Genomic DNA, 10,179 nt, shown 5'->3' on the forward strand with positions numbered 1-10,179 from the left:
TCCGTTCTCTCCCGCGTGGCACTGTACTGACACAGGCGAAATGTTTACTTTGACCCGCGAGCACACATTTTTTTTTAAATGATGTGCCTTATTGTATGAAGAGATAGTCCATAGTGAAAGGAACCAAAAATGTTGGTTCTCAACCGGTGTGCTCGCGGGTCAAAGTAGACCTTTCGCCTGTGTCAGTACAGTGCCACGCGGGAAAGAACGGATTTACTATTCTGGCAGTGTACTGACAAGCCGTAAAATAAAGGTTAAGGTATTACCGTTCATACTAAGAGACGCAGTGCTGTCATGGTATTATTCAAATGTCAACAAATTCCTCACGTATGCCGACTTCAAGCAAATGTTTTTAAGACATTATCATTCAGAAGACGTGACATGTGGTAGGCTAACGCGCCCTAAGGTTGATGGGAGTGTTGACCGTTTTGTTACAAATAGATTTTGCCACATTAGGGACTTGGATTCAAAGAGCAGTGAAGCCCAGATTTGCAACACTATCATAACTTTACTACCAGTTCAGTATGAGAGACAGTTGGTTTCGACACGAGGCCAGGAGTTAGCGGAAATTCTTGAAACAGTCCGACGACTTGAAGTGATTCACGGCACATGGGAAGCAAGAGGGAAGACAGGAAGAGATGCTGCTAGAGGATGGGAGGACGGTGAAGATGTGGTTACTCGTAAAGCTAAAGTAGCAGCTATATCGAAGGACCAGGAGGATAACAAGACAGAGCCTGCAAACACAAGATTAGAATCACCGTACGAAGGACGAGATGATGCACGAGGACGCGAAAACTATCGACGAGGTAGACGACGTGGTGTTGCACGTTCTTGGAGGAGAAGTAGACGGCCAGGTAGGAAATCGTACAGACACGAGGAATATGAAAGAGATGACCCGAGATCCTCCCAAGAGGATATTCAACACCGTAGGGGTCCTCGAGGAAGTTGAGATTCAAAAAAACTAAATGAAGTATCCACCTCGCGGGTCGAAGGTAGGTACGACTTGTGAGAAGACCCATGAAAAAAGTGTAAGTGAGGATATACCTGAGGAAGTGTATAGTGATGTATAAGGTCCTTTATGTGTACGTGAGTATGAGTGTAGGAGTCAGGTAAATGTTTTTCGAGTTAAATTTCAATGTATAGCTGGACAAGAGTGGGAGTATAACACAGATTGTGAGAATATTGATGACGTGAAGACTGACTTTGAACAAATAAAATAATGGTCTAATATCATACGAGTGTGTGCGTTGGATGAAGTTTTGCAAGCACTTGTTGAAAGAGGTGCGGAGGTGACGTTGTGTAGTTTAGAGTTATGCAGAAAGGTTCCGAGGATTATATAACATCCGAAATTGAAACCAGCACCCCACGTATTTCTTGTCGATTATAGTGGAACCAGGAAGAAAATGGTGAAAGGCGAAGCATATCTTCCTGTGACAATTAAGAGAATACAAACGGATGTTCGAGCTTTTGTGGTCGACGGGCTCAACCAAGATCTACTGGGTCGTGATTACATGAGCAAGTTTCAAGACAGAATGAATTTTGGAAATGGCATGGTAACCATTCAAACTGGGGAGCAAGAAGTCGTAGTACCCATGGTTGAAGCGAAGGAGGAAGAAAATACATGTAATGATATGATTAATGAGTTGAGTGTGGATTACCATCTCTCTGTAACCGTCATAGAAGAAGAATGGAGTGAATGCGAATGCCATCCAGAGGAAGTATGCGGCTCACAGGTATATGGATGCGATTATGAAAATCTGAAAGAAGTTTTAAATCACTGGAACAGCGTATTGATTCAACAAGAAGATTCGTATAATGTAGTTAGGTCAAGGCAAAGAGAAGATTGCAACCTTAGACGAATTACGCTGGCACAAATAAAGGATCAAGCTCTTGTGGAATCTTTGTATGACCCGCTTGTTCAGGAGATTCAATGTTCGGCTTGTTGTCCAAAGAGAGTGGAAGTCAGGGAAAAAGCGACTGAACCCAGACAGCAATTTAAGCTTGCTGCAATTGACACAAACTTGCTGTTGCAAGGTCAATTAGCTTGCCGCAAGCTATACTATGCAAGCCAGTTAGCTTGCTGCAAGCTTGTAGCAAGCTAGTTAGTTACATATGGGCAAGGCTTGCGGCAAGCTTGTCTTCACAAGTTAAACACAAGCCAAATTATCTCACACGCAAGCCAAGTATAAGCGTATTCTCATCAATGGCAAGATTTATTAAGCTTATTGCAAGCGAAAACACGCCAAACAAGTTATATGGAAGCTCGCAGTAAGCGAATTTATGTAAAACAGTATGAAATTAGTATAATTTAACCGTCTGACTAAATCTATGCTACAATATATTTTCCTCTCGCCTTCCCAATTATTGGAGCAAATGCACAACCGTGAAAACACCCAAGTCTCCGATCCACTTCTGCAAAACATCAAAGTAAGCATAATTGTTACTGTTTAGCTGTGACAAGCAACTTAGTTTAGCTTAGCTTAGCTTGAAAGTGTGGTTTTGTGTCGAGTATCGGACAAAAGTCCCTGACTCGACGACAGCTATAGAAAAGAAAATGAATAGGCTTGTGGGGGGTGAGTTAGAATATGAGATACGACGAAGTCATGTGACCTTCAGCTGCAACTGTCGCAGTGAGGGGGAGAGTGTGGGTAAAGAGTTATGCTACAACCGTGGCGTCCTGTAAATTCGTCGGTGTGTATGCGCTGTGCCAATGGCTGCTATAGCGGGGTTGACGTGGCGGGGGAGGTTGGCCCAAAAACGAGTATTGTGTTGATGTAACACGTCCCGGATAGGATATATGTTTAAGTCCTCTAAAAGTTGACGATTACTCGTATATCGGTCATGGCCTGTTATGATACGAGCTGCCCTGGTTTGCACACTCTCGACCGTGAGCATGACTGAGTGCCGCATGTTGCTAGGCTGGATATGCGTAGGTGATTGTGGACAAAATTACCATTTTAAAGACGTGAAGTCTTGTTTCATGACTTAAGGCACTGCAACGCAGAATAGCATAGAGGGCAGACAATTTTCGAAGGGCTCGGTGTTTAATGTCCCTGATATGAAGACCAAAAGTAAGGCCTCGATCTAATATAACTCCCAAGTATTTAGCATGCAGACGGTGCGGAACTTCAATGTTGTCATAGTATAAACGATGAATGGCTCTGCTGCGTCTTTTGCAATAGCAGACTGCAACGCTCTTATCCGCGTTGATTTTTAGGCGCCAGATGGTAGCCCAACGTTGAAAGACATTGAGTTGGCGCTGCATGTAGTGGTAGCAAAGACGAAGATTGCTGCTGTTCGTAAAGAAAGCAGTGTCATCGGCGTATGTTGCAGGAAAACAGTGTGGCACAATGGGTAAGTCTGCGGTGTATAAGGTGTAAAGCAGAGGCGAAAGAACCGCGCCTTGAGGCACACCAGCTTGAATTGGTTTGGAAGCAGACTTGGTCTGTCCCACAGAGACATGGAAAAAGCGATGAAAGAGGTATGAAGTGAGGAGTTTGAGATAAGGTAAAGAGAAGCCTTGTAAGCGAAGTTTATAAATGAGGCCTGGTAACCACACTTTATCAAACGCCTTCGAGATATCAAGGTATACACCCACAACATATTGTCGTCGATTAAAAGAGGTAGTCAGGTGGTCGACTACCCTCACTAATTGGCTTGTTGTGCTGTGGTTAGCACGAAAACCAAATTGATGGTGGGGGAGTATATCTAGAGTGGTGACGTGCTCGTGTAGTCGGGCGAAAAGCACTCGTTCGAAGAGTTTGCTCACATGAGATAATAGGCTAATTGGTCTATAGTTTTCTGGGAGAGTCGGATTTTTACCTGGTGTAGGAAGAAGAATGACTTTCGCTTCTTTCCAAGCACGGGGAATGTAGCAAACCTGAAGGATGCCTGTAAATAAAGCAGCAAGATAGAGGAGTAGCTTTCGTGTCCCATGTTTCAGTAGTTCTGGGCGGATCTGATCAACTCCAGGCGCTTTTTTGTTGGGCAAGTGACAAATTTGACGCTCAACTTCCCTTGGTGCTACGACCTCAGGTAGGAAAAGTATTGGTTGAAAATGGAGCATGCGCATAGTGCCCCGAACGTCCTGCCGAATGTGAGGAACGACAGGAGTCGCATTAGGTGTAAACTGGCGCTCTAGAGATGCAGCAAAAAGGTCTGCTTGCCCTTGGTCGTCGTGTATGACCCCATGCGGACCTTGCAGTATTTGACTTTGACGAGAAGTCTCTCGGCGCTGGAAAAGGCGAGAATACTGCCAGATTTTAGTGTCATTAAGTATGACCCCACGAAAAAGTGTCTCCCAGTACTGCTCGGTTTGTCGTCTAGTGATGGTCTTGATTTTGCGGCTTAAGGTGTTCCATAGTGTTTTGTAGAGTGGATGTCTGGTGCGCTGCCAAGTACTTCGAGCCCAGCGTTTGAGATGGATATAAAGGCGAAGTAATGGAGGGTCACAGTGTGGATCGGACTGCGAGTCAGAAATTATTGATGTGCTGAGGGAGTCAGCCATACGTAGAGCAAGTGTGAGATGGGCGACCGCCTGATCAATTTCCGCAGGAGAATTTGGACGAGCGGCTATGTCGAGCAAAGAGTTTAATTCCTGCTTATAGACATCCCAGTTCGTAGTTCGGGAGATATGAGCGGGTGCAGGACGGGAGATATGACGATGCGAAATTTTGAAAAGGACCGGATCATGATCTGAGTCCACTGCTGAGATCACGTAAGGACGTGTAGCTAAAATGGTATCTTTGCTTAGAACTATGTCCAACACATTCGGTTCTCCGCCTGCTTTAGGATGGTGAGTTGGATCAGGTGGCCCATAGGCAATGATTGGAGATGTGTGCAGATACCGGTGTAATATTCGTCCGTTTTCGTTGCAACGTCTGGAGTGCCATTCCCCATGTTTTGCATTGAAGTCCCCTGCCAATATGATTTTAGGTCCCAAGGTCGAGATGGCGTCGAAATCATTGGGATCTAAGTCATGTGCTGGAGAACGATAGCCCGTGACCAATATGAGAGGAATCCCGGGGAGGAAGACAGTAGTAATGGCCTGACTTCGCCTAACTTTTTGGCCCCTGGGTCCCTGCCTCAGGACCCATGGTCCCTGGCCGGGGTCAATGACCTAGGGGTACCTAGGACCACCCCCTCTAAATTTTGGCAGGGGTACCATGGCCCACCCCCTAAATTTTGGCAGGGGTACAGAGAACCACCCCCCTTAAATTTTGGAAATTGCCAAATCTAAAAATTTGGTGTGGTAGCCTAGGACCATAGTATGTACCTCTATTAGTATTGTTTGTCTATGTCGTTCCCTTTCATGGGTAAAAAATTGCCAAAAATTCAAATTTCGGGGTTTTTTGACCTAATTTATCCCCTTTGATGAGTTATTATTACCCTATATAGTTATATGGGCGTATACAGGGGTCCATTACCTTTCATAACATATGGGTATATTAATGCACCCATTGAAAAATTTGGGAGGGGTACCTTGGCCCACCCCTTAAATTTTGGAAATTGCCCAATTTAAACATTGGGTATTATAGTATAGGACCCTAATATGTATTATGATAAATTTGGATGGTCCACCTCGTTCCCTTTTAGGCGTACCAAATTGCCAAAATATAAACGTAAGCAATACGTAGTACCACGTGTTTGGTTTTGACCTAATTTATCCCCTTGGATGAGGTCCTATTACCTTATATGTTTATATGAGCGTATACAGGAGTCTATTGCCTTTTATAAGACATGGGTATATTGGTGCACCCCGGGAGGGGTACCTTGGCCCACCCCTTCAATTTTAGAAATTGCCCAATTTAAACATTTGGTATAATAGTATAAAGCCCTAGTATGTATCACTATAAATTTGGGTGGTCCACATCGTTCCCTTTCATGGGTACACAATTGCCAAATTTTAGTACAACCACGTGTTTGGTCTTTTGACCTAATTTGTCACCTTTGATGAGGTGTTATTATCCTATATCGTTATATGGGCGTATACAGGGGTCTATTACCTTTCATAAGACATAGATACATTTGTGCACCCCGGGAGGAATACCTTGGCCCACCCCTTAAATTTTGGAAATTGCCCAATTTAAGCATTTGGTATTATAGTACAAGACCCTAATATGTATTACTGTAACTTCGTTCCCTTTTAGGGGTACAAAATTGCCAAAAATATATACGTAAGCAATACGTTGTACCACGTGTTTCGTTTTTTACCTAATCTATTCCATTGGATGAGGTCCTATTACCTTATACGTTATATGATCACGTATGGGGATTCATTTCCTATCATAAGACATAGGTACATTTGTGCACCCGGGAGGGGTACTTTGACCCACCCCTTTAATTTTGGAAATTGTCCCTTTTATATGTTTGGTATTATAGTATAGAACCCTAATATAAATTACTATAAATTTTGGTGGTTCACCTCGTTTCCTTTCATGGGTACGAAATTGCCAAATTTTAGTACAACCACGTGTTTGGTTTTGGCTCAATTTATCCCCTTGGATGAGGTCCTATTACCTTATATGGTTATATGGTCATGTATATATTGGTCCATTTCCTATTATAAGACATGGGTACATTGATGCACCCTTTAAATTTTTGGAAGGGGTACCATGGCCAACCCCTTAAATTTTGGAAATTTTCCAATTTGAGCATTCGGTATCATAGTACATGCCTCAACATGTATCATGATAAATTTGGGTGGTCCATCTTGTTCCTTTCATGGATAAAAATTGCCAAAATATAAACATAAGCAATATGTTGTACCATGTGTTTGGTTTTTGGCCCAATTTCTTCCCTTTGATGAGGTTCTATTACCTTATATGGTTATATGGTCATGTATATGGGTTCATTTCCTATCATAAGACATGGGTACATTGACGCACCCTTTAAAAATTTGGGAGGGGTATCTTGGCTCATCCACTCGGTTTTAGAAATTGTTTAATATAAGCATTTGGTATCATAGTACAGGACTTCAATATGTACCACTATAAATTTGGATGGTCCACATCGTTCCCTTTCATGGGTAAAGAACTACCAAAAAAATCAAATTTCGGAGGTTATTGACACCTATTTAGCACGTTATATGGGTATGTACAGAGGTTTATTACCTTTATATGTTTATGTTCCCTTTTAAATTTGGGAATTATCAAATAACAAAATTCGGTAAACGTTTCCTAGGACCCATTGGTGTTCCTCTTATGACCAAATATTCAAAATTTAAATATTATTGACCGGCTTTATTATTGAATAAGTACAGGATTTATTACTTTTTCATAAGACACATGTGTATTTGTGTACCAATCTTAAATTTTGGGAGGAGGTACATTTCTTATTGTCATATCAATAATTGGTAATTGGATAGTATCTCATTCATTGGGTAAATCATTGTGATCACGTGATCAGTTATTAACCTATGATGGGATTAGGAGTCCAGGACATTGGTACATTGAAACTTTGTAGGATAATTTGATAATGCGTCATTGGTTTTGATTATTCCCGCCAAATATAAACGTAAGCAAGACGTTGTACCACGTGATTGTCCTTGATGAGGTAGTGTACAGGGATTCATTTCCTTTGTTGTGGTACTTCTTAAGTTTGAGTACACACACACACTTCTAGAAAACAGTTGGTTCTACTCAGGTAAACAATTGACGGACATTATTGACCTTATTGAACATATAATGATATGATTAACTCTAAGACTTAGGTATATCAAGAGAAGTATTCTTTAAATTTGGGAATGGTGATAAACAGAATTTTAACATAAGGTGCGAAATTTGAAACAATACATTGAACTTTAGTCACAGCTCATAGTCTAAGATCATTGGTGGTGATTGATTTGAAATCTGATAGCTAACCTTATTGAATCTTATGACTCATAGACGAAAGGCAATACATGCTACAACAGTTTAAAATTTAATCATAAGGTGATGTAATCTGACACTAGCAAAGTTATTGTTAATGCAATTTGATTGGATGATCACTATCTTTCCTGCAATCTGATTGGTTGATCACTATCTTTCGTGCAATCTGATTGGTTGATGATTTTCAAATCTTTGCTGTATTCAGTTTTAAGTTTTGTTTTAACATTTAAAAAGTTTTTAAATTTTTTTTTGTTTGAAACTTTGGTTTGACATTTTTCGTTTCCAAATTTTTTGTTTAAAATTTTTTGTTTGAAAATTTTCAAAATTTTGTTTGAGATTTTTTCGTTTGAAATTTTTTGTTTGAAAATTTTTGTTCGAAAATTTTGTTTAAAATTTTTTGTTTGAAATTTTTCGTTTCCAAATTTTTTGTTTGAAATTTTTTGTTTGAAATTTTTTTTCGCTTCAAAATTTTGTTTGAATTTTTTTCGTTTGAAATTTTTTGTTTGAATTTTTTTCGTTTCAAAATTTTGTTTCAAAGATTTTTGTTCTAAATTTTTGTTTCAAAGTTTGGTTTGACATTTTTAAAAGTTTGTGCACTCATTAGTAAAGAACTGGAACTGTTTAGAACAAAAACCTTTGACAACATTGTGGTGCAATAGTACACGTCAGAACATGATAATGCAACGTCATCAGTTTTGCATCATATATAAGTATCGTTCGAGTTAGTATTCACGATAACGTCATCATGGCTACTTGTCTGCAGTTTCTAAACACGCGTGATGTGATGAAATCATTTACCAAGATTACTGATTTACAACAGAATGTACCTTATAGAATCTTAGCTAGCCAAATGATCCCTACAAAGTTTGGATTAAGAATCGTAGTGAAGCTTGAAAATGATAAGAATATAATTTTACCAGCAAGATATTTACCCCTGGAAGCATCAAAACAAGAAGAACTGCTGCCTTTCTTAAATACTGGATCTGTATCTTTATGTTATAAAGGATTCTTGGGTCGAAGTCATCAACTTGAATTTAGTACACAGCCAGATTCGTCAGCAATTGTGATGAAATCATGAATTCAAACGTCAGCACATTTCTTTCCAATGACGTCAGCCGTAGTTGTATGAATGTGGTTGATCGTCATGACGTCAGCAACTGTGATGAAACCATGAATTCAAACGTCAGCACATTCCTTTCCAATGACGTCAGCAATAACTATAAACCAGCAAATACAGTGTCATCCCACGAAATCATTTGAGCAAGTGCTTTTCAGGAGGAAAGATGTGTACTTCTAACGACAAAGAGTTCATCTTCGCAAGCTATTATCCAATAAATATATTTCAAACAAAGCATGTGATGATTGGTATCAGTGCTAGAACATTTGAACCAGTGATTCGATTGGGCAAAGCAGAACAATTTGGTGTACAACTGACCTGTGAAGAATGGCAAATATTATGTTCACGAATCGACCAAATGAACGATTATTTTCATGATGAGCTAAATGTGACCATAGTCAAATCATTAGGCTCAAATCATGAAGTGGTGATGCGTACAGTCCTCGAAGAGAAGATGGTGCTGTTACGTAAAAAGAGTACATTCCATGCCCCTCGCAACATGGTATATCTAACACAAACAGAATGGAACAAATTTATAAACGTATTTCAGTGTGTGAAACATGCAGTGGAAGTGTGCAACAAAACTAGTATATTCCTGAAAAAGTACTATTTTGAAAAATGTGTTATGCATATTGTACAACATGTATCTAGATATTGTGATGGTTGTCAACATCGTTCGTGGGTGCATACCTGTATCGATAAACAGTTTATTTGTGATCAAATGGACATTGAGTTTCCACCAATTGATATTGCATTAGACCTTAAAAGACTTCAATTGGAATTAAAATTATATGCTAAAGACAAACTAGTACAAGAAGTTCAAAATACATTGTATCGACAATATCCAGATCATATATCTGGTATGGATGTATGTGGAGTGTAATAAAATGATCCATTTCAATGATTTGTGTTTTTTCATTTCAAGTACAACCCCATGCTCTGACATGTACTATTGCACCACAATGTTGCCAGAGGTTTTAGTTCTAAACAGTTCCGGTTCTTTACTAATGAGTGCACAAACTTTTAAAAATGTCAAACCAAACTTTGAAACAAAAAATTTCAACCAAAACTTTCGAAACAAAAATTTTCAAACAAAATTTTGAAACCAAAAAATTTTAAACAAAAAAATTTGGAAACGAAAAATTTCAAAACAAAAATTTCGAACAAAAAATTTTAAACAAAAAATTTTCAAAC

The sequence above is a fragment of the Thermobia domestica genome, chromosome 18 (genome assembly GCF_964235325.1).
Source record: "Thermobia domestica chromosome 18, izTheDome1.hap1.1, whole genome shotgun sequence".
Classification (NCBI taxonomy): domain Eukaryota; kingdom Metazoa; phylum Arthropoda; class Insecta; order Zygentoma; family Lepismatidae; genus Thermobia; species Thermobia domestica.